This window comes from Lissotriton helveticus, chromosome 1_2 (assembly GCF_964261635.1).
Source record: "Lissotriton helveticus chromosome 1_2, aLisHel1.1, whole genome shotgun sequence".
Taxonomy (NCBI): Eukaryota; Metazoa; Chordata; class Amphibia; order Caudata; family Salamandridae; genus Lissotriton; species Lissotriton helveticus.
This window is the reverse complement of record NC_136058.1, coordinates 341,148,024-341,170,229: the sequence shown is the minus strand read 5'-3', so window position 1 is coordinate 341,170,229 and position 22,206 is coordinate 341,148,024. Positions and strand designations below refer to the sequence as shown.

The following is a 22,206-nucleotide window of genomic DNA, read 5'->3' as shown; positions in this document are numbered from 1 at the left end:
TTAGAAAGTACATCATTTTATTTAATTGTGTGAATAAAATGAATCGCCTCCCCGTCGGGGAATTGAACCCCGGTCTCCCGCGTGACAGGCGGGGATACTGACCACTATACTAACGAGGACTTATTGGCATCAGTTAAACAGTGCTCACCTCCTTGGGGTTAAGGCATACCCTCGATCAATTCGCAGTATTGTAATAGGCAGATTTGCTGCTTTTGGTTAGGACAAGTAATCTTTTTTCCTAAATATTACAATACAGAAATTCCTAGCCAAAAACAATCAGTTTTATCAAGAAATTATTTCATTGAAATAAATATCTATCTATCGATCTGTCTATCTGGCTATCTTTCTAACTATCAATATATATATTTATATATATATATATATACATATATATATGATCAGCTCACTTTACCATTTGCAGCTTATAACTATTAGCCACCACGGGTCACTACTAACCAAAAGCAGTCATTCTACTTGTATATTGTGCCAATCGAGTGGAACAGCAGCCTAGGATTCACCACTGCTTCATCTCATTTTCCAAGAGAATGCAGATGTAAAGTGTTTTTGATGGTACGCCTGTGCATATTGAAATATTCAGAGCATATTCTGAATTTCAGTTAACACATCAGTAAGCATTTTGGCCATCAGTGAATTCAACCTTTTTTCTCAATCGGAATAGGCAAGGATAATGACAGATATATTTTACAATGTTAGAAAGTACATCATTTTATTTAATTGTGTGAATAAAATGAATCGCCTCCCCTTCGGGGAATTGAACCCCAGTCTCCCGCGTGACAGGCGGGGATACTTACCACTATACTAACGAGGACTTATTGGCATCAGTTAAACAGTGCTCACCTCCTTGGGGTTAAGGCATACCCTCGATCAATTCACAGTATTGTAATAGGCAGATTTGCTGCTTTTGGTTAGGACAAGTAATCTTTTTTCCTAAATATTACAATACAGAAATTCCTAGCCAAAAACAATCAGTTTTATCAAGAAATTATTTCATTGAAATAAATATCTATCTATCGATCTGTCTATCTGGCTATCTTTCTAACTATCAATATATATATTTATATATATCTATATATATATATATATAATCAGCTCACTTTACCATTTGCAGCTTATAACTATTAGCCACCACGGGTCACTACTAACCAAAAGCAGTCATTCTACTTGTAAATTGTGCCAATCGAGTGGAACAGCAGCCTAGGATTCACCACTGCTTCATCTCATTTTCCAAGAGAATGCAGATGTAAAGTGTTTTTGATGGTACGCCTGTGCATATTGAAATATTCAGAGCATATTCTGAATTTCAGTTAACACATCAGTAAGCATTTTGGCCATCAGTGAATTCAACCTTTTTTCTCAATCGGAATAGGCAAGGATAATGACAGATATATTTTACAATGTTAGAAAGTACATCATTTTATTTAATTGTGTGAATAAAATGAATCGCCTCCCCTTTGGGGAATTGAACCCCGGTCTCCCGCGTGACAGGCGGGGATACAGACCACTATACAAACGAGGACTTATTGGCATCAGTTAAACAGTGCTCACCTCCTTGGGGTTAAGGCATACCCTCGATCAATTCACAGTATTGTAATAGGCAGATTTGCTGCTTTTGGTTAGGACAAGTAATCTTTTTTCCTAAATATTACAATACAGAATTTCCTATCCAAAAACAATCAGTTTTATCAAGAAATTATTTCATTGAAATAAATATCTATCTATCGATCTGTCTATCTGGCTATCTTTCTAACTATCAATATATATATTTATATATATATATATATATATATGATCAGCTCACTTTACCATTTGCAGCTTATAACTATTAGCCACCACGGGTCACTACTAACCAAAAGCAGTCATTCTACTTGTATATTGTGCCAATCGAGTGGAACAGCAGCCTAGGATTCACCACTGCTTCATCTCATTTTCCAAGAGAATGCAGATGTAAAGTGTTTTTGATGGTACGCCTGTGCATATTGAAATATTCAGAGCATATTCTGAATTTCAGTTAACACATCAGTAAGCATTTTGGCCATCAGTGAATTCAGCCTTTTTTCTCAATCGGAATAGGCAAGGATAATGACAGATATATTTTACAATGTTAGAAAGTGCATCATTTTATTTAATTGTGTGAATAAAAGGAATCGCCTCCCCATCGGGGAATTGAACCCCGGTCTCCCACGTGACAGGCGGGGATACTGACCACTATACTAACGAGGACTTATTGGCATCAGTTAAACAGTGCTCACCTCCTTGGGGTTAAGGCATACCCTCGATCAATTCACAGTATTGTAATAGGCAGATTTGCTGCTTTTGGTTAGGACAAGTAATCTTTTTTCCTAAATATTACAATACAGAAATTCCTAGCCAAAAACAATCAGTTTTATCAAGAAATTATTTAATTGAAATAAATATCTATCTATCGATCTGTCTATCTGGCTATCTTTCTAACTATCAATATATATATTTATATATATCTATATATATATATATAATCAGCTCACTTTACCATTTGTAGCTTATAACTATTAGCCACCAGGGGTCACTAGTAACCAAAAGCAGTCATTCTACTTGTAAATTGTGCCAATCGAGTGGAACAGCAGCCTAGGATTCACAACTGCTTCATCTCATTTTCCAAGAGAATGCAGATGTAAAGTGTTTTTGATGGTACGCCTGTGCATATTGAAATATTCAGAGCATATTCTGAATTTCAGTTAACACATCAGTAAGCATTTTGTCCATCAGTGAATTCAACCTTTTTTCTCAATCGGAATAGGCAAGGATAATGACAGATATATTTTACAATGTTAGAAAGTACATCATTTTATTTAATTGTGTGAATAAAATGAATCGCCTCCCCGTCGGGGAATTGAACCCAGGTCTCCCGCGTGACAGGCGGGGATACTGACCACTATACAAACGAGGACTTATTGGCATCAGTTAAACAGTGCTCACCTCCTTGGGGTTAAGGCATACCCTCGATCAATTCACAGTATTGTAATAGGCAGATTTGCTGCTTTTGGTTAGGACAAGTAATCTTTTTTCCTAAATATTACAATACAGAATTTCCTAGCCAAAAACAATCAGTTTTATCAAGAAATTATTTCATTGAAATAAATATCTATCTATCGATCTGTCTATCTGGCTATCTTTCTAACTATCAATATATATATTTATATATATCTATATATATATGATCAGCTCACTTTACCATTTGCAGCTTATAACTATTAGCCACCAGGGGTCACTACTAACCAAAAGCAGTCATTCTACTTGTATATTGTGCCAATCGAGTGGAACAGCAGCCTAGGATTCACCACTGCTTCATCTCATTTTCCAAGAGAATGCAGATGTAAAGTGTTTTTGATGGTACGCCTGTGCATATTGAAATATTCAGAGCATATTCTGAATTTCAGTTAACACATCAGTAAGCATTTTGGCCACCAGTGAATTCAACCTTTTTTCTCAATCGGAATAGGCAAGGATAATGACAGATATATTTTACAATGTTAGAAAGTACATCATTTTATTTAATTGTGTGAATAAAATGAATCGCCTCCCCGTCGGGGAATTGAACCCCGGTCTCCCGCGTGACAGGCGGGGATACTGACCACTATACTAACGAGGACTTATTGGCATCAGTTAAACAGTGCTCACCTCCTTGGGGTTAAGGCATACCCTCGATCAATTCGCAGTATTGTAATAGGCAGATTTGCTGCTTTTGGTTAGGACAAGTAATCTTTTTTCCTAAATATTACAATACAGAAATTCCTAGCCAAAAACAATCAGTTTTATCAAGAAATTATTTCATTGAAATAAATATCTATCTATCGATCTGTCTATCTGGCTATCTTTCTAACTATCAATATATATATTTATATATATATATATATATATATATGATCAGCTCACTTTACCATTTGCAGCTTATAACTATTAGCCACCACGGGTCACTACTAACCAAAAGCAGTCATTCTACTTGTATATTGTGCCAATCGAGTGGAACAGCAGCCTAGGATTCACCACTGCTTCATCTCATTTTCCAAGAGAATGCAGATGTAAAGTGTTTTTGATGGTACGCCTGTGCATATTGAAATATTCAGAGCATATTCTGAATTTCAGTTAACACATCAGTAAGCATTTTGTCCATCAGTGAATTCAACCTTTTTTCTCAATCGGAATAGGCAAGGATAATGACAGATATATTTTACAATGTTAGAAAGTGCATCATTTTATTTAATTGTGTGAATAAAAGGAATCGCCTCCCCGTCGGGGAATTGAACCCCGGTCTCCCGCGTGACAGGCGGGGATACTGACCACTATACTAACGAAGACTTATTGGCATCAGTTAAACAGTGCTCACCTCCTTGGGGTTACGGCATACCCTCGATCAATTCACAGTATTGTAATAGGCAGATTTGCTGCTTTTGGTTAGGACAAGTAATCTTTTTTCCTAAATATTACAATACAGAAATTCCTAGCCAAAAACAATCAGTTTTATCAAGAAATTATTTCATTGAAATAAATATCTATCTATCGATCTGTCTATCTGGCTATCTTTCTAACTATCAATATATATATTTATATATATCTATATATATATATATAATCAGCTCACTTTACCATTTGCAGCTTATAACTATTAGCCACCAGGGGTCACTAGTAACCAAAAGCAGTCATTCTACTTGTAAATTGTGCCAATCGAGTGGAACAGCAGCCTAGGATTCACCACTGCTTCATCTCATTTTCCAAGAGAATGCAGATGTAAAGTGTTTTTGATGGTACGCCTGTGCATATTGAAATATTCAGAGCATATTCTGAATTTCAGTTAACACATCAGTAAGCATTTTGGCCATCAGTGAATTCAACCTTTTTTCTCAATCGGAATAGGCAAGGATAATGACAGATATATTTTACAATGTTAGAAAGTACATCATTTTATTTAATTGTGTGAATAAAATGAATCGCCTCCCCGTCGGGGAATTGAACCCCGGTATCCCGCGTGACAGGCGGGGATACTGACCACTATACAAACGAGGACTTATTGGCATCAGTTAAACAGTGCTCACCTCCTTGGGGTTAAGGCATACCCTCGATCAATTCACAGTATTGTAATAGGCAGATTTGCTGCTTTTGGTTAGGACAAGTAATCTTTTTTCCTAAATATTACAATACAGAATTTCCTAGCCAAAAACAATCAGTTTTATCAAGAAATTATTTCATTGAAATAAATATCTATCTATCGATCTGTCTATCTGGCTATCTTTCTAACTATCAATATATATATTTATATATATCTATATATATATATATATAATCAGCTCACTTTACCATTTGCAGCTTATAACTATTAGCCACCAGGGGTCACTACTAACCAAAAGCAGTCATTCTACTTGTAAATTGTGCCAATCGAGTGGAACAGCAGCCTAGGTTTCACCACTGCTTCATCTCATTTTCCAAGAGAATGCAGATGTAAAGTGTTTTTGATGGTACGCCTGTGCATATTGAAATATTCAGAGCATATTCTGAATTTCAGTTTACACATCAGTAAGCATTTTGTCCATCAGTGAATTCAACCTTTTTTCTCAATCGGAATAGGCAAGGATAATGACAGATATATTTTACAATGTTAGAAAGTGCATCATTTTATTTAATTGTGTGAATAAAAGGAATCGCCTCCCCGTCGGGGAATTGAACCCCGGTCTCCCGCGTGACAGGCGGGGATACTGACCACTATACTAACGAGGACTTATTGGCATCAGTTAAACAGTGCTCACCTCCTTGGGGTTAAGGCATACCCTCGAGCAATTCACAGTATTGTAATAGGCAGATTTGCTGCTTTTGGTTAGGACAAGTAATCTTTTTTCCTAAATATTACAATACAGAAATTCCTAGCCAAAAACAATCAGTTTTATCAAGAAATTATTTCATTGAAATAAATATCTATCTATCGATCTGTCTATCTGGCTATCTTTCTAACTATCAATATATATATTTATATATATCTATATATATATAATCAGCTCACTTTACCATTTGTAGCTTATAACTATTAGCCACCAGGGGTCACTAGTAACCAAAAGCAGTCATTCTACTTGTAAATTGTGCCAATCGAGTGGAACAGCAGCCTAGGATTCACCACTGCTTCATCTCATTTTCCAAGAGAATGCAGATGTAAAGTGTTTTTGATGGTACGCCTGTGCATATTGAAATATTCAGAGCATATTCTGAATTTCAGTTAACACATCAGTAAGCATTTTGGCCATCAGTGAATTCAACCTTTTTTCTCAATCGGAATAGGCAAGGATAATGACAGATATATTTTACAATGTTAGAAAGTACATCATTTTATTTAATTGTGTGAATAAAATGAATCGCCTCCCCGTCGGGGAATTGAACGCCGGTCTCCCGCGTGACAGGCGGGGATACTGACCACTATACAAACGAGGACTTATTGGCATCAGTTAAACAGTGCTCACCTCCTTGGGGTTAAGGCATACCCTCGATCAATTCACAGTATTGTAATAGGCAGATTTGCTGCTTTTGGTTAGGACAAGTAATCTTTTTTCCTAAATATTACAATACAGAATTTCCTAGCCAAAAACAATGTTTTATCAAGAAATTATTTCATTGAAATAAATATCTATCTATCGATCTGTCTATCTGGCTATCTTTCTAACTATCAATATATATATTTATATATATCTATATATATATGATCAGCTCACTTTACCATTTGCAGCTTATAACTATTAGCCACCAGGGGTCACTACTAACCAAAAGCAGTCATTCTACTTGTATATTGTGCCAATCGAGTGGAACAGCAGCCTAGGATTCACCACTGCTTCATCTCATTTTCCAAGAGAATGCAGATGTAAAGTGTTTTTGATGGTACGCCTGTGCATATTGAAATATTCAGAGCATATTCTGAATTTCAGTTAACACATCAGTAAGCATTTTGGCCATCAGTGAATTCAACCTTTTTTCTCAATCGGAATAGGCAAGGATAATGACAGATATATTTTACAATGTTAGAAAGTACATCATTTTATTTAATTGTGTGAATAAAATGAATCGCCTCCCCGTCGGGGAATTGAACCCCTGTCTCCCGCGTGACAGGCGGGGATACTGACCACTATACTAACGAGGACTTATTGGCATCAGTTAAACAGTGCTCACCTCCTTGGGGTTAAGGCATACCCTCGATCAATTCACAGTATTGTAATAGGCAGATTTGCTGCTTTTGGTTAGGACAAGTAATCTTTTTTCCTAAATATTACAATACAGAAATTCCTAGCCAAAAACAATCAGTTTTATCAAGAAATTATTTCATTGAAATAAATATCTATCTATCGATCTGTCTATCTGGCTATCTTTCTAACTATCAATATATATATTTATATATATCTATATATATATATATAATCAGCTCACTTTACCATTTGCAGCTTATAACTATTAGCCACCAGGGGTCACTAGTAACCAAAAGCAGTCATTCTACTTGTAAATTGTGCCAACCGAGTGGAACAGCAGCCTAGGATTCACCACTGCTTCATCTCATTTTCCAAGAGAATGCAGATGTAAAGTGTTTTTGATGGTACGCTTGTGCATATTGAAATATTCAGAGCATATTCTGAATTTCAGTTAACACATCAGTAAGCATTTTGTCCATCAGTGAATTCAACCTTTTTTCTCAATCGGAATAGGCAAGGATAATGACAGATATATTTTACAATGTTAGAAAGTGCATCATTTTATTTAATTGTGTGAATAAAACGAATCGCCTCCCCGTCGGGGAATTGAACCCCGGTCTCCCGCGTGACAGGCGGGGATACTGACCACTATACTAACGAGGACTTATTGGCATCAGTTAAACAGTGCTCACCTCCTTGGGGTTAAGGCATACCCTCGATCAATTCACAGTATTGTAATAGGCAGATTTGCTGCTTTTGGTTAGGACAAGTAATCTTTTTTCCTAAATATTACAATACAGAAATTCCTAGCCAAAAACAATCAGTTTTATCAAGAAATTATTTCATTGAAATAAATATCTATCTATCAATCTGTCTATCTGGCTATCTTTCTAACTATCAATATATATATTTATATATATCTATATATATATATATAATCAGCTCACTTTACCATTTGCAGCTTATAACTATTAGTCACCAGGGGTCACTAGTAACCAAAAGCAGTCATTCTACTTGTAAATTGTGCCAATCGAGTGGAACAGCAGCCTAGGATTCACCACTGCTTCATCTCATTTTCCAAGAGAATGCAGATGTAAAGTGTTTTTGATGGTACGCCTGTGCATATTGAAATATTCAGAGCATATTCTGAATTTCAGTTAACACATCAGTAAGCATTTTGTCCATCAGTGAATTCAACCTTTTTTCTCAATCGGAATAGGCAAGGATAATGACAGATATATTTTACAATGTTAGAAAGTGCATCATTTTATTTAATTGTGTGAATAAAAGGAATCGCCTCCCCGTCGGGGAATTGAACCCCGGTCTCCCGCGTGACAGGCGGGGATACTGACCACTATACTAACGAAGACTTATTGGCATCAGTTAAACAGTGCTCACCTCCTTGGGGTTACGGCATACCCTCGATCAATTCACAGTATTGTAATAGGCAGATTTGCTGCTTTTGGTTAGGACAAGTAATCTTTTTTCCTAAATATTACAATACAGAAATTCCTAGCCAAAAACAATCAGTTTTATCAAGAAATTATTTCATTGAAATAAATATCTATCTATCGATCTGTCTATCTGGCTATCTTTCTAACTATCAATATATATATTTATATATATCTATATATATATATATATAATCAGCTCACTTTACCATTTGCAGCTTATAACTATTAGCCACCAGGGGTCACTAGTAACCAAAAGCAGTCATTCTACTTGTAAATTGTGCCAATCGAGTGGAACAGCAGCCTAGGATTCACCACTGCTTCATCTCATTTTCCAAGAGAATGCAGATGTAAAGTGTTTTTGATGGTACGCCTGTGCATATTGAAATATTCAGAGCATATTCTGAATTTCAGTTAACACATCAGTAAGCATTTTGGCCATCAGTGAATTCAACCTTTTTTCTCAATCGGAATAGGCAAGGATAATGACAGATATATTTTACAATGTTAGAAAGTACATCATTTTATTTAATTGTGTGAATAAAAGGAATCGCCTCCCCGTCGGGGAATTGAACCCCGGTATCCCGCGTGACAGGCGGGGATACTGACCACTATACAAACGAGGACTTATTGGCATCAGTTAAACAGTGCTCACCTCCTTGGGGTTAAGGCATACCCTCGATCAATTCACAGTATTGTAATAGGCAGATTTGCTGCTTTTGGTTAGGACAAGTAATCTTTTTTCCTAAATATTACAATACAGAATTTCCTAGCCAAAAACAATCAGTTTTATCAAGAAATTATTTCATTGAAATAAATATCTATCTATCGATCTGTCTATCTGGCTATCTTTCTAACTATCAATATATATATTTATATATATCTATATATATATATATATAATCAGCTCACTTTACCATTTGCAGCTTATAACTATTAGCCACCAGGGGTCACTAGTAACCAAAAGCAGTCATTCTACTTGTAAATTGTGCCAATCGAGTGGAACAGCAGCCTAGGATTCACCACTGCTTCATCTCATTTTCCAAGAGAATGCAGATGTAAAGTGTTTTTGATGGTACGCCTGTGCATATTGAAATATTCAGAGCATATTCTGAATTTCAGTTAACACATCAGTAAGCATTTTGGCCATCAGTGAATTCAACCTTTTTTCTCAATCGGAATAGGCAAGGATAATGACAGATATATTTTACAATGTTAGAAAGTACATCATTTTATTTAATTGTGTGAATAAAAGGAATCGCCTCCCCGTCGGGGAATTGAACCCCGGTATCCCGCGTGACAGGCGGGGATACTGACCACTATACAAACGAGGACTTATTGGCATCAGTTAAACAGTGCTCACCTCCTTGGGGTTAAGGCATACCCTCGATCAATTCACAGTATTGTAATAGGCAGATTTGCTGCTTTTGGTTAGGACAAGTAATCTTTTTTCCTAAATATTACAATACAGAATTTCCTAGCCAAAAACAATCAGTTTTATCAAGAAATTATTTCATTGAAATAAATATCTATCTATCGATCTGTCTATCTGGCTATCTTTCTAAGTATCAATATATATATTTATATATATCTATATATATATATATAATCAGCTCACTTTACCATTTGCAGCTTATAACTATTAGCCACCAGGGGTCACTAGTAACCAAAAGCAGTCATTCTACTTGTAAATTGTGCCAACCGAGTGGAACAGCAGCCTAGGATTCACCACTGCTTCATCTCATTTTCCAAGAGAATGCAGATGTAAAGTGTTTTTGATGGTACGCTTGTGCATATTGAAATATTCAGAGCATATTCTGAATTTCAGTTAACACATCAGTAAGCATTTTGTCCATCAGTGAATTCAACCTTTTTTCTCAATCGGAATAGGCAAGGATAATGACAGATATATTTTACAATGTTAGAAAGTGCATCATTTTATTTAATTGTGTGAATAAAACGAATCGCCTCCCCGTCGGGGAATTGAACCCCGGTCTCCCGCGTGACAGGCGGGGATACTGACCACTATACTAACGAGGACTTATTGGCATCAGTTAAACAGTGCTCACCTCCTTGGGGTTAAGGCATACCCTCGATCAATTCACAGTATTGTAATAGGCAGATTTGCTGCTTTTGGTTAGGACAAGTAATCTTTTTTCCTAAATATTACAATACAGAAATTCCTAGCCAAAAACAATCAGTTTTATCAAGAAATTATTTCATTGAAATAAATATCTATCTATCAATCTGTCTATCTGGCTATCTTTCTAACTATCAATATATATATTTATATATATCTATATATATATATATAATCAGCTCACTTTACCATTTGCAGCTTATAACTATTAGTCACCAGGGGTCACTAGTAACCAAAAGCAGTCATTCTACTTGTAAATTGTGCCAATCGAGTGGAACAGCAGCCTAGGATTCACCACTGCTTCATCTCATTTTCCAAGAGAATGCAGATGTAAAGTGTTTTTGATGGTACGCCTGTGCATATTGAAATATTCAGAGCATATTCTGAATTTCAGTTAACACATCAGTAAGCATTTTGTCCATCAGTGAATTCAACCTTTTTTCTCAATCGGAATAGGCAAGGATAATGACAGATATATTTTACAATGTTAGAAAGTGCATCATTTTATTTAATTGTGTGAATAAAAGGAATCGCCTCCCCGTCGGGGAATTGAACCCCGGTCTCCCGCGTGACAGGCGGGGATACTGACCACTATACTAACGAAGACTTATTGGCATCAGTTAAACAGTGCTCACCTCCTTGGGGTTACGGCATACCCTCGATCAATTCACAGTATTGTAATAGGCAGATTTGCTGCTTTTGGTTAGGACAAGTAATCTTTTTTCCTAAATATTACAATACAGAAATTCCTAGCCAAAAACAATCAGTTTTATCAAGAAATTATTTCATTGAAATAAATATCTATCTATCGATCTGTCTATCTGGCTATCTTTCTAACTATCAATATATATATTTATATATATCTATATATATATATATAATCAGCTCACTTTACCATTTGCAGCTTATAACTATTAGCCACCAGGGGTCACTAGTAACCAAAAGCAGTCATTCTACTTGTAAATTGTGCCAATCGAGTGGAACAGCAGCCTAGGATTCACCACTGCTTCATCTCATTTTCCAAGAGAATGCAGATGTAAAGTGTTTTTGATGGTACGCCTGTGCATATTGAAATATTCAGAGCATATTCTGAATTTCAGTTAACACATCAGTAAGCATTTTGGCCATCAGTGAATTCAACCTTTTTTCTCAATCGGAATAGGCAAGGATAATGACAGATATATTTTACAATGTTAGAAAGTGCATCATTTTATTTAATTGTGTGAATAAAAGGAATCGCCTCCCCGTCGGGGAATTGAACCCCGGTCTCCCGCGTGACAGGCGGGGATACTGACCACTATACTAACGAAGACTTATTGGCATCAGTTAAACAGTGCTCACCTCCTTGGGGTTACGGCATACCCTCGATCAATTCACAGTATTGTAATAGGCAGATTTGCTGCTTTTGGTTAGGACAAGTAATCTTTTTTCCTAAATATTACAATACAGAAATTCCTAGCCAAAAACAATCAGTTTTATCAAGAAATTATTTCATTGAAATAAATATCTATCTATCGATCTGTCTATCTGGCTATCTTTCTAACTATCAATATATATATTTATATATATCTATATATATATATATAATCAGCTCACTTTACCATTTGCAGCTTATAACTATTAGCCACCAGGGGTCACTAGTAACCAAAAGCAGTCATTCTACTTGTAAATTGTGCCAATCGAGTGGAACAGCAGCCTAGGATTCACCACTGCTTCATCTCATTTTCCAAGAGAATGCAGATGTAAAGTGTTTTTGATGGTACGCCTGTGCATATTGAAATATTCAGAGCATATTCTGAATTTCAGTTAACACATCAGTAAGCATTTTGGCCATCAGTGAATTCAACCTTTTTTCTCAATCGGAATAGGCAAGGATAATGACAGATATATTTTACAATGTTAGAAAGTACATCATTTTATTTAATTGTGTGAATAAAAGGAATCGCCTCCCCGTCGGGGAATTGAACCCCGGTATCCCGCGTGACAGGCGGGGATACTGACCACTATACAAACGAGGACTTATTGGCATCAGTTAAACAGTGCTCACCTCCTTGGGGTTAAGGCATACCCTCGATCAATTCACAGTATTGTAATAGGCAGATTTGCTGCTTTTGGTTAGGACAAGTAATCTTTTTTCCTAAATATTACAATACAGAATTTCCTAGCCAAAAACAATCAGTTTTATCAAGAAATTATTTCATTGAAATAAATATCTATCTATCGATCTGTCTATCTGGCTATCTTTCTAACTATCAATATATATATTTATATATATCTATATATATATATATATATATAATCAGCTCACTTTACCATTTGCAGCTTATAACTATTAGCCACCAGGGGTCACTACTAACCAAAAGCAGTCATTCTACTTGTAAATTGTGCCAATCGAGTGGAACAGCAGCCGAGGTTTCACCACTGCTTCATCTCATTTTCCAAGAGAATGCAGATGTAAAGTGTTTTTGATGGTACGCCTGTGCATATTGAAATATTCAGAGCATATTCTGAATTTCAGTTTACACATCAGTAAGCATTTTGTCCATCAGTGAATTCAACCTTTTTTCTCAATCGGAATAGGCAAGGATAATGACAGATATATTTTACAATGTTAGAAAGTGCATCATTTTATTTAATTGTGTGAATAAAAGGAATCGCCTCCCCTTTGGGGAATTGAACCCCGGTCTCCCGCGTGACAGGCGGGGATACTGACCACTATACTAACGAGGACTTATTGGCATCAGTTAAACAGTGCTCACCTCCTTGGGGTTAAGGCATACCCTCGAGCAATTCACAGTATTGTAATAGGCAGATTTGCTGCTTTTGGTTAGGACAAGTAATCTTTTTTCCTAAATATTACAATACAGAAATTCCTAGCCAAAAACAATCAGTTTTATCAAAAAATTATTTCATTGAAATAAATATCTATCTATCGATCTGTCTATCTGGCTATCTTTCTAACTATCAATATATATATTTATATATATCTATATATATATATATATATAATCAGCTCACTTTACCATTTGTAGCTTATAACTATTAGCCACCAGGGGTCACTAGTAACCAAAAGCAGTCATTCTACTTGTAAATTGTGCCAATCGAGTGGAACAGCAGCCTAGGATTCACCACTGCTTCATCTCATTTTCCAAGAGAATGCAGATGTAAAGTGTTTTTGATGGTACGCCTGTGCATATTGAAATATTCAGAGCATATTCTGAATTTCAGTTAACACATCAGTAAGCATTTTGGCCATCAGTGAATTCAACCTTTTTTCTCAATCGGAATAGGCAAGGATATTGACAGATATATTTTACAATGTTAGAAAGTACATCATTTTATTTAATTGTGTGAATAAAATGAATCGCCTCCCCGTCGGGGAATTGAACGCCGGTCTCCCGCGTGACAGGCGGGGATACTGACCACTATACAAACGAGGACTTATTGCCATCAGTTAAACAGTGCTCACCTCCTTGGGGTTAAGGCATACCCTCGATCAATTCACAGTATTGTAATAGGCAGATTTGCTGCTTTTGGTTAGGACAAGTAATCTTTTTTCCTAAATATTATAATACAGAATTTCCTAGCCAAAAACAATCAGTTTTATCAAGAAATTATTTCATTGAAATAAATATCTATCTATCGATCTGTCTATCTGGCTATCTTTCTAACTATCAATATATATATTTATATATATCTATATATATATGATCAGCTCACTTTACCATTTGCAGCTTATAACTATTAGCCACCAGGGGTCACTACTAACCAAAAGCAGTCATTCTACTTGTATATTGTGCCAATCGAGTGGAACAGCAGCCTAGGATTCACCACTGCTTCATCTCATTTTCCAAGAGAATGCAGATGTAAAGTGTTTTTGATGGTACGCCTGTGCATATTGAAATATTCAGAGCATATTCTGAATTTCAGTTAACACATCAGTAAGCATTTTGGCCATCAGTGAATTCAACCTTTTTTCTCAATCGGAATAGGCAAGGATAATGACAGATATATTTTACAATGTTAGAAAGTACATCATTTTATTTAATTGTGTGAATAAAATGAATCGCCTCCCCGTCGGGGAATTGAACCCCTGTCTCCCGCGTGACAGGCGGGGATACTGACCACTATACTAACGAGGACTTATTGGCATCAGTTAAACAGTGCTCACCTCCTTGGGGTTAAGGCATACCCTCGATCAATTCACAGTATTGTAATAGGCAGATTTGCTGCTTTTGGTTAGGACAAGTAATCTTTTTTCCTAAATATTACAATACAGAAATTCCTAGCCAAAAACAATCAGTTTTATCAAGAAATTATTTCATTGAAATAAATATCTATCTATCGATCTGTCTATCTGGCTATCTTTCTAACTATCAATATATATATTTATATGTATCTATATATATATATATTCACTGAAAAAACCATAGGTTATAGACCATATATAGTTAGGAATTAGCATTTAGAAAACCTTATTTTACTCACACAAAACCATTGAAATTCCATATATAGTTAGTTGCACTAACTATATATCGCTCACCCGCAATCCACTGCTGATGATGTCACATATTACATCATTCATGACATGGTCAGTGACATCACTGATGACATCACTGATGACATCTCAAATGACATCACTGATGACATCACTGATGACATCTCATTTGACATCATTCTTGTGCTAATACGATAAACCTCTTCAGACTCTAATATAACCTTAGATACACTCAGTGTATACAGACACTCACACACTGTCACTCATCCATGGAGTTACTCACACACCTAGTCAGTCATGCAAAGAAACAATCTCACCTCCATTTCCTCAACTATACAGTTATACACACCTTACTTATTCAAACATATACTAACACATATTTACTCTCTTATACAATCCCTGATACAAGTTCACAATGATCCATACAGCCACTCACACATTCAGTGGCTCTCATGCACAGTTATTTATATATGCCAACTCTCACATGTACTGTGTTTTACATATGTACTTACTATGACATGTAGCATTGAGATATCCATTCACTCATCAATACACTCATGCACACAGTCAACCGCCCATGTAGCTTTTTCCACATGCACTCTTGAACTCATACACCTAGTGAATCAACTGCTCACACATCTATGCACAGAGTCACACACCTCCCAGCCACCCCCACACAAACTCAATCTCCCATAGAAATACTTGGGCAACCAATTAATAACACATATAGCCTCTCGTATAGCTAATGATCAACACATGCAGCAGTTTACATCACAACAGACATAATGATGCACAAATTAAGACAGTTTAGTCACTAACCCATGCATTCAGTGAGACACATTTAATCACTCACTCATACAGTCAGTCACGCACCTACTAAATCCTTCATCCAGACACTTATACATCCACTCATTCTTCAATATCTAAGACATATTTTAACTTTACAGAAACATACAGTCACTGGATGTTGTCATCAGTGATGTCATTTGAGATGTCATCAGTGATGTCATCAGTGATGTCACTGACCATGTCATGAATGATGTAATATGTGACATCATCAGCAGTGGATTGCGGGTGCGCGATATATAGTTAGTGCAACTAACTATATATGGAATTTCAATGGTTTTGTGTGAGTAAAATAAGGTTTTCTAAATGCTAATTCCTAACTATATATGGTCTATAACCTATGGTTTTTTCAGTGAATTTTCAAGGTTTTGTAAATGCTAATTCCTAACTATATATGGTCTATAACCTATGGTTTTTTCTGTGAATTTCATTGGTTTTTTAACAGCTAATATCTGTAGCTGTAAAATGTATTCTTCTTTAAATCCAAAAATATATTTTATATGTTTATGAATAATTTTTTTTTTAAATATTTTTTTTTCTTCGTTCCCGCTTCGCGAATCGGGAAGCTTCCCGTTAGCTGACCTTGATGCCGCGAAATAGACCGCGAGCCGGTAAACGTTTCTTTACCGCAAGTGGCGCGTTAGAAAACAACATCGTGACGCCTCCCGTCCGCATGACGTTTCACGTTGTCGCGTGATACGTCATATGACGTGCTACGTTAGCGAACTGGTACACGAAGCGAGTCGCAAAGCGCAGGTTTCTGGAAGCAAACCGGGAGGCCCTGCAAAGCGCTTAACGTAAACACAGCAAGTCATGTGACTTGGTAATAACACTTTTCATTGGTTCATTTCACTTTTGGTTTCCTAATGATGTAAGACTAGGTCATATAATCTAAAATGAACACTTTTGATTGGTTAAGAACTCTTGTTTTTCCCAAATGATGAAAATCCCTCCTTCTTTCCTCACTGTGACTTTCATCATTGTGAGAGAAAGACCCTTTGTGATCACTGAGCAATGGCTTCTTTAGTAGCTTCAGCTGGTGCTTCCCCACCACCTCCACCACCTCCAAGGAAGAGAGGACCACCTGCTGAAGTTATAATTCAGCAAGAAGAAGAAGAACAAGACCAGGAGGAAGAGCACGAAGAGAGGCAGTTTTTGCCTGAGCAGCCCAGGACGTCTCGCCGGAAAGAAAACTTCATTTGGCAATTCTTTAAAATTCCCAAAGGTCAGAAAAAGGTAAATGCAAGATACGTAACTTGCCTTATATGTCAAGATAGACTGTCCAGAGGGACCGACAAAAAATACAGTTTCGGAAACTACACAATGCATCGCCATATGACTAGGTGGCATCCTAACAACTACAGTGCTGCACAGTTTCGGAACGACCTAGATAATCTCCCTATTATGGCCAGAAGATCTGTTGTACCGGAAGTAACGGGACCAGAGGGCAGGGAGATGGTGCCAAATATACAAATGAGATTTGGTGATGTAAAACACATCTGCGCATTTTGCGATGGATTCATTTCCTACGGAGAAAGAAGCATCACTCTGCTCAACAGAGCTATTGACTATCATATGCAAGTTTGTCCGAAACGCCCAAAATAATAAATACTTCTTTTTTTTGTTTTGTTGCTCCTGTTGAGCCCTTTACAATGAATCGTTTTCATTGCCCCCTCCAAGAAAAACCCAAAAAAATATAAAACTGTTCCGAAAAATTCAAAAACAGTAAAAAAATGTTCAGAAAAATTAAAAAAAAAGTTCTTTTCAGAACTACCTCCCCGTTATTAAAAAATTGGTACAATATTTGGAACTGTGCCAACCTCTATTTCTCTTAGTTCGCTTCCCAGTTCGCTCGCTGGTACGCGAACCGGAAGCGACCCAAAAACAGTAAGTATAAGGGAAGGAAACACACACTTATGTTAAAAGAAAGACAGCTATAGGGGAGTAAACTAGAGATACCATTACCCGTAATCCACTGCTGATGATGTCACATATTACATCATTCATGACATGCTCAGTGACATCATCAGCAGAGGATTGCGGGTTTTTTGGCAACATGCCTTATCCACGGTTTAATAACGCTGCCTTTTGCTTTATATAAGTTTTCAAATTGTATGAAATATATACCAATAGGTCGTTATGAACCTTTAGGTAGTGCTTTTCTTCATGAGGTCTGGTCGCTTCCATACACATACAGATGTTTCAAAGATGATCAAGAAGTTTATCTGAATGGAGAGGAATGCACTGAGACGCCAGATCATTCACTAATGTGTAGGCACATACAGTTACACGATTCATGCAACAAACACCGACCAAATATGGCTTGCGTGTTGCAAAGCACGCCAGTTCCTGCTATCATCCCCACGTTCAAGTTGTTGGAAAATGGTAGTTATTTGATGCTCAATAATGAAGATTGTTGAAGAGTTAATTAAAAGTATTCCTTTTATCGTAACAGTAAGTGAACGGGTTATTTGCTGCCGAAATGTTCTATTTCCTCCCACACATGAACATAGGGAGTTTTCAATCTGGCCACAAATACCAACCTTGGGACACGTTTCAACGGCATGGCAAGAATAAGAGCTCTTTTGTCTCAGAGAGAGGTGGCCTTGAGTTCGGCCCGTGAAACTTTCGTACTTCACATAGCGAACACCCGTACACAGGTTTGCCTTTCAATTTCAGCAACATGTTTCCGACTATCTTTAACGCATCCTCCACAAAATCCCTGGCACACTTTTTTAAAGTTGTTACCAGTGGTCTCGTGACTTCATTTGAGAAAATCTTTGGAGTCATCCCTCCTTCCTTTCATTGTATTTTCTGCACTCTGGTTCGTGGATTGGCATTTTTACTTGCATTACCAGCGGACGCTCTTGTGCTTTTTTACATTTTTAAATATGGATGTCCCTCCTATGCAACCTCCGACCCTGCAGCTGCTGACACTGTTCCGCAATCGCATGCTAGAATATTATGGCACAATGCCGTTGGCGATATTAAGCACGGCATATGGATTATCTTTTCGGTTCTCCTACTTCACCTGTGTCCAGCCTGTATTTCACTGCCTGACCTGTGATTTCGATTGGGCCATTGATTTGTGTCTCTGCGGACCGGTTTCTCCTGACGTCGACTTTAATCAGCTGATGACTCCTATCATTACTCACGAGTTGGTTTGTCCTGGCGAAAGGATTATGGCTGTGGCATTGATGCATGGACTACTTGGTCCCTGGAATTTACTGGCGGCAGCACAGTCTTTCTTGGTACAGAGCTTTCTTGAAAACCCACCGATCTGTCCTCTGATGGTGATAGAGGATCCGGTGCTGGGAGAGCACGTATGTTCTTTTCCGCTTTTAAATTGGATGGCTGAACTGTTTTCGGATGAAGACGGTGACTTCCTATTGGAGGCTGTTGCAGCTTATTTTGCATACACAGTTATGTCATAGACCTTTTTCATGTTTGATATGCTGAGTACTAGCATTTCATTGACAATTCATTGACTTATTTGTCAAGTTTTTATTATTTACCTTGCCTATTGGCTTAAGACTCGATAAAGTACTTGGCTGTTTTATTTTTCTTTAGCATTAAATTTTCCTAGTTTTTAATGCTTTACCTTGCGGACCGTCCACATATAAACTTGCAATCTGCTCTCATGAGATGGCACTTCTATTATCTTATTCAGTTCGTTTCCGGATCATGAGGAGGTGTCATCTAGGTCCTGGATATCTTTACACCGTGTTAAGTTAGCATGGGCTCATTACCGGTTTAAACGCCATTTTTCCTTTTTTGCAACTTCTGCACACGACACTTACTTGTTGCTTTAGCTTTCCACCTAGTAGTTCATCGTGGTTTACATGAGAATAATATGTTATTGGTCTACTATCTGCTTTACTTGTTAAACTATATCTGTACAGCGAGTGCTAAAGTTTCAAGAACAACACGATACAGAATTGTTATGAGGTCTGATCTCCACGACTTCATACTCATAACATAAGTGCAACTTCTGCCAATTCTGGGCATGAGGCGGGTTTTATATTGCTTTGCCGAACACACATACACAACAGTTGATGCGGTTCACATGAAGAGAGAGCTGGTGTATGCTGATGTGATTCCTTCAAATCTAAGACACTAAAGTATGGGCACGCCCTAAACCAACACAAAGAGACCTTCTTAGCAAATAATATAATATGTGTATTAGGGAGGGTGAGATATAAGCAGCCGCGGGCCGTGGAGGGAGTTACGATGGGGCAGGGAGGCGGGGAGGGGGAGAAGCAGGGTGCAGCCCTCTCTACCTTGCCCCTCCCCCTCCCCGCCTCCCTGCCCCACCGTAACTCCCTCCACGGCCCGCGGCTGCTTATAAGTGTTGCTAACTCTTATTCATTTACAGCATGTTAACATACTGTCACCATTCGCTTTTTATGTACTAGTAACTATGCTGGTACTTTTGCTACTGATAATATGTGTACTTGTATTCTCCACCCTGCTTCTCCCCCTCCCCGCCTCCCTGCCTCACCGTAACTCCCTCCACGGCCCGCGGCTGCTTATAAGTGTTGCTAACTCTTATTCATTTACAGCATGTTAACATACTATCACCATTCACTTTTTATGTACTAGTAACTATGCTGGTAATTTTGCTACTGATAATATGTGTACTTTTATTATCTAAGGTACTACGCCTGAGAAGACGGCATTAGTAAATAAACATTTCAAATACACATCTGTTCTTCTTAACTCCATGTTCTGGTTTCTAAGAAATCTATAACGACCGACTGTTCATGAGTTCCACGTATCCTGAGGTACTATAAGTTCATATTCTGGATTGTCTAAACATTGAGAGTTTGTTATATCCAATGTGACACTGTACCTAGCTTGCTAAATAGTTTTTGATTACTAACGTGAGTTTTGGGACACCCTAATTCGCCGAGGTTCCAATCCTCTGTCCACAGTTCTGTGTGAGAACAGAAACCCTGCGACAGGGGCACCCCCGACCCTTGCTGGAGCTTCATCACACTTGCGATACAACTCCAGCAATGCATTCGCCGAGGTTCCAATCCTCTGTCCACAGTTCTGTGTGAGAACAGAAACCCTGCGTCAGGGGCACCCCCGACCCTTGCTGGAGCTTCATCACACTTGCGATACAACTCCAGCAATGCGCCACCTTTACGGCACAGATACATCACGCATCTGTGCTGTTTTTGCCCCATGATGCGCCGCATTGTAAATGCAGCACACCATAGGTGACGGAACAGCGGCACAGAATGACTAACACATCCCTGGTGATGCGCCAGTCATCATAAATGTATCCCTATGCTTCTTATCTTGTTAGAGATGAACCGCCATATGTATCATCAAAGTTATTTGCATTTCCTAAATAGCGAACTTTAAGGAATAAATAGCGATTCTTTACCATTCCTAGTTTGCGATGAGCTATTTGCTAATTAGCCGAATGTAGCCCAATGAAGCCCAATGTAGCCCAATGTAGCCCAAAGATGGCCGCCAGACACACAAAAAAACAAATGTAGCCCAAATATCAGCCAGATGTAGCCCAACTATAGCCCAGTGACAGAATGACCAATCAGCTTCGCAAACCTCCGTTACGCAAAGCGGAGCGCTGTTACAGATATATATCTTTTTTTGAACGTTAATTTCTCAAAATCCACTGGAGCACATATATTGAGACCTAGCAAAGGCACATCGGGCTACCAGTCCCTAATATTTTGCCAAGTTTCGTGCAAATCCATTCAGCCGTTCAATTATTATTATTATTATTTTTTTTTGCCCCGCGGGGCCCTTTTAAAACCTCCACATCAAACCTAGGGGGTCAGCGAGGATCTACTATTCCCCCTTATGGTCATTTGCCCCTTCGCTTTCGCCTCCCCTTGTCTCTCGATCCTACCGAGAGACAAGATGGCGGCCGCTACGGACTGTTTGGAATGTTGACAGACGCCGGAGAACCAATCAGCTTCGCTTCACAAAGCTCCGTCGCGCGAAAAGTACGCGTAGCGGAGCGCTGCCCAGTCCGCGGTTACAGATATATATCTTTTTTTGAACCTTAATTTCTCAAAATCC

General features: G+C 37.8%; 10 non-coding genes across 10 annotated transcripts; all 10 read right to left on the bottom strand.

The window, feature by feature from the left end:
* Positions 1-47: 47 nt before the first annotated feature.
* TRNAD-GUC (transfer RNA aspartic acid (anticodon GUC)) lies at positions 48-119 on the bottom strand. The gene has a single exon. It is a non-coding gene; the product is annotated as a tRNA-Asp (tRNA).
* A 2,050-nt stretch (positions 120-2,169) lies between these two features.
* Positions 2,170-2,241, bottom strand: TRNAD-GUC (transfer RNA aspartic acid (anticodon GUC)). Its single transcript has one exon. It is a non-coding gene; the product is annotated as a tRNA-Asp (tRNA).
* A 1,336-nt stretch (positions 2,242-3,577) lies between these two features.
* TRNAD-GUC (transfer RNA aspartic acid (anticodon GUC)) lies at positions 3,578-3,649 on the bottom strand. The gene has a single exon. It is a non-coding gene; the product is annotated as a tRNA-Asp (tRNA).
* A 634-nt stretch (positions 3,650-4,283) lies between these two features.
* Positions 4,284-4,355, bottom strand: TRNAD-GUC (transfer RNA aspartic acid (anticodon GUC)). The gene has a single exon. It is a non-coding gene; the product is annotated as a tRNA-Asp (tRNA).
* A 1,342-nt stretch (positions 4,356-5,697) lies between these two features.
* Positions 5,698-5,769, bottom strand: TRNAD-GUC (transfer RNA aspartic acid (anticodon GUC)). Its single transcript has one exon. It is a non-coding gene; the product is annotated as a tRNA-Asp (tRNA).
* A 2,036-nt stretch (positions 5,770-7,805) lies between these two features.
* Positions 7,806-7,877, bottom strand: TRNAD-GUC (transfer RNA aspartic acid (anticodon GUC)). Its single transcript has one exon. It is a non-coding gene; the product is annotated as a tRNA-Asp (tRNA).
* Positions 7,878-8,511: 634 nt separating this feature from the next.
* On the bottom strand, positions 8,512-8,583 carry TRNAD-GUC (transfer RNA aspartic acid (anticodon GUC)). Its single transcript has one exon. It is a non-coding gene; the product is annotated as a tRNA-Asp (tRNA).
* Positions 8,584-10,633: 2,050 nt separating this feature from the next.
* On the bottom strand, positions 10,634-10,705 carry TRNAD-GUC (transfer RNA aspartic acid (anticodon GUC)). The gene has a single exon. It is a non-coding gene; the product is annotated as a tRNA-Asp (tRNA).
* Positions 10,706-11,339: 634 nt separating this feature from the next.
* Positions 11,340-11,411, bottom strand: TRNAD-GUC (transfer RNA aspartic acid (anticodon GUC)). The gene has a single exon. It is a non-coding gene; the product is annotated as a tRNA-Asp (tRNA).
* Positions 11,412-12,045: 634 nt separating this feature from the next.
* TRNAD-GUC (transfer RNA aspartic acid (anticodon GUC)) lies at positions 12,046-12,117 on the bottom strand. The gene has a single exon. It is a non-coding gene; the product is annotated as a tRNA-Asp (tRNA).
* Positions 12,118-22,206: the final 10,089 nt, after the last annotated feature.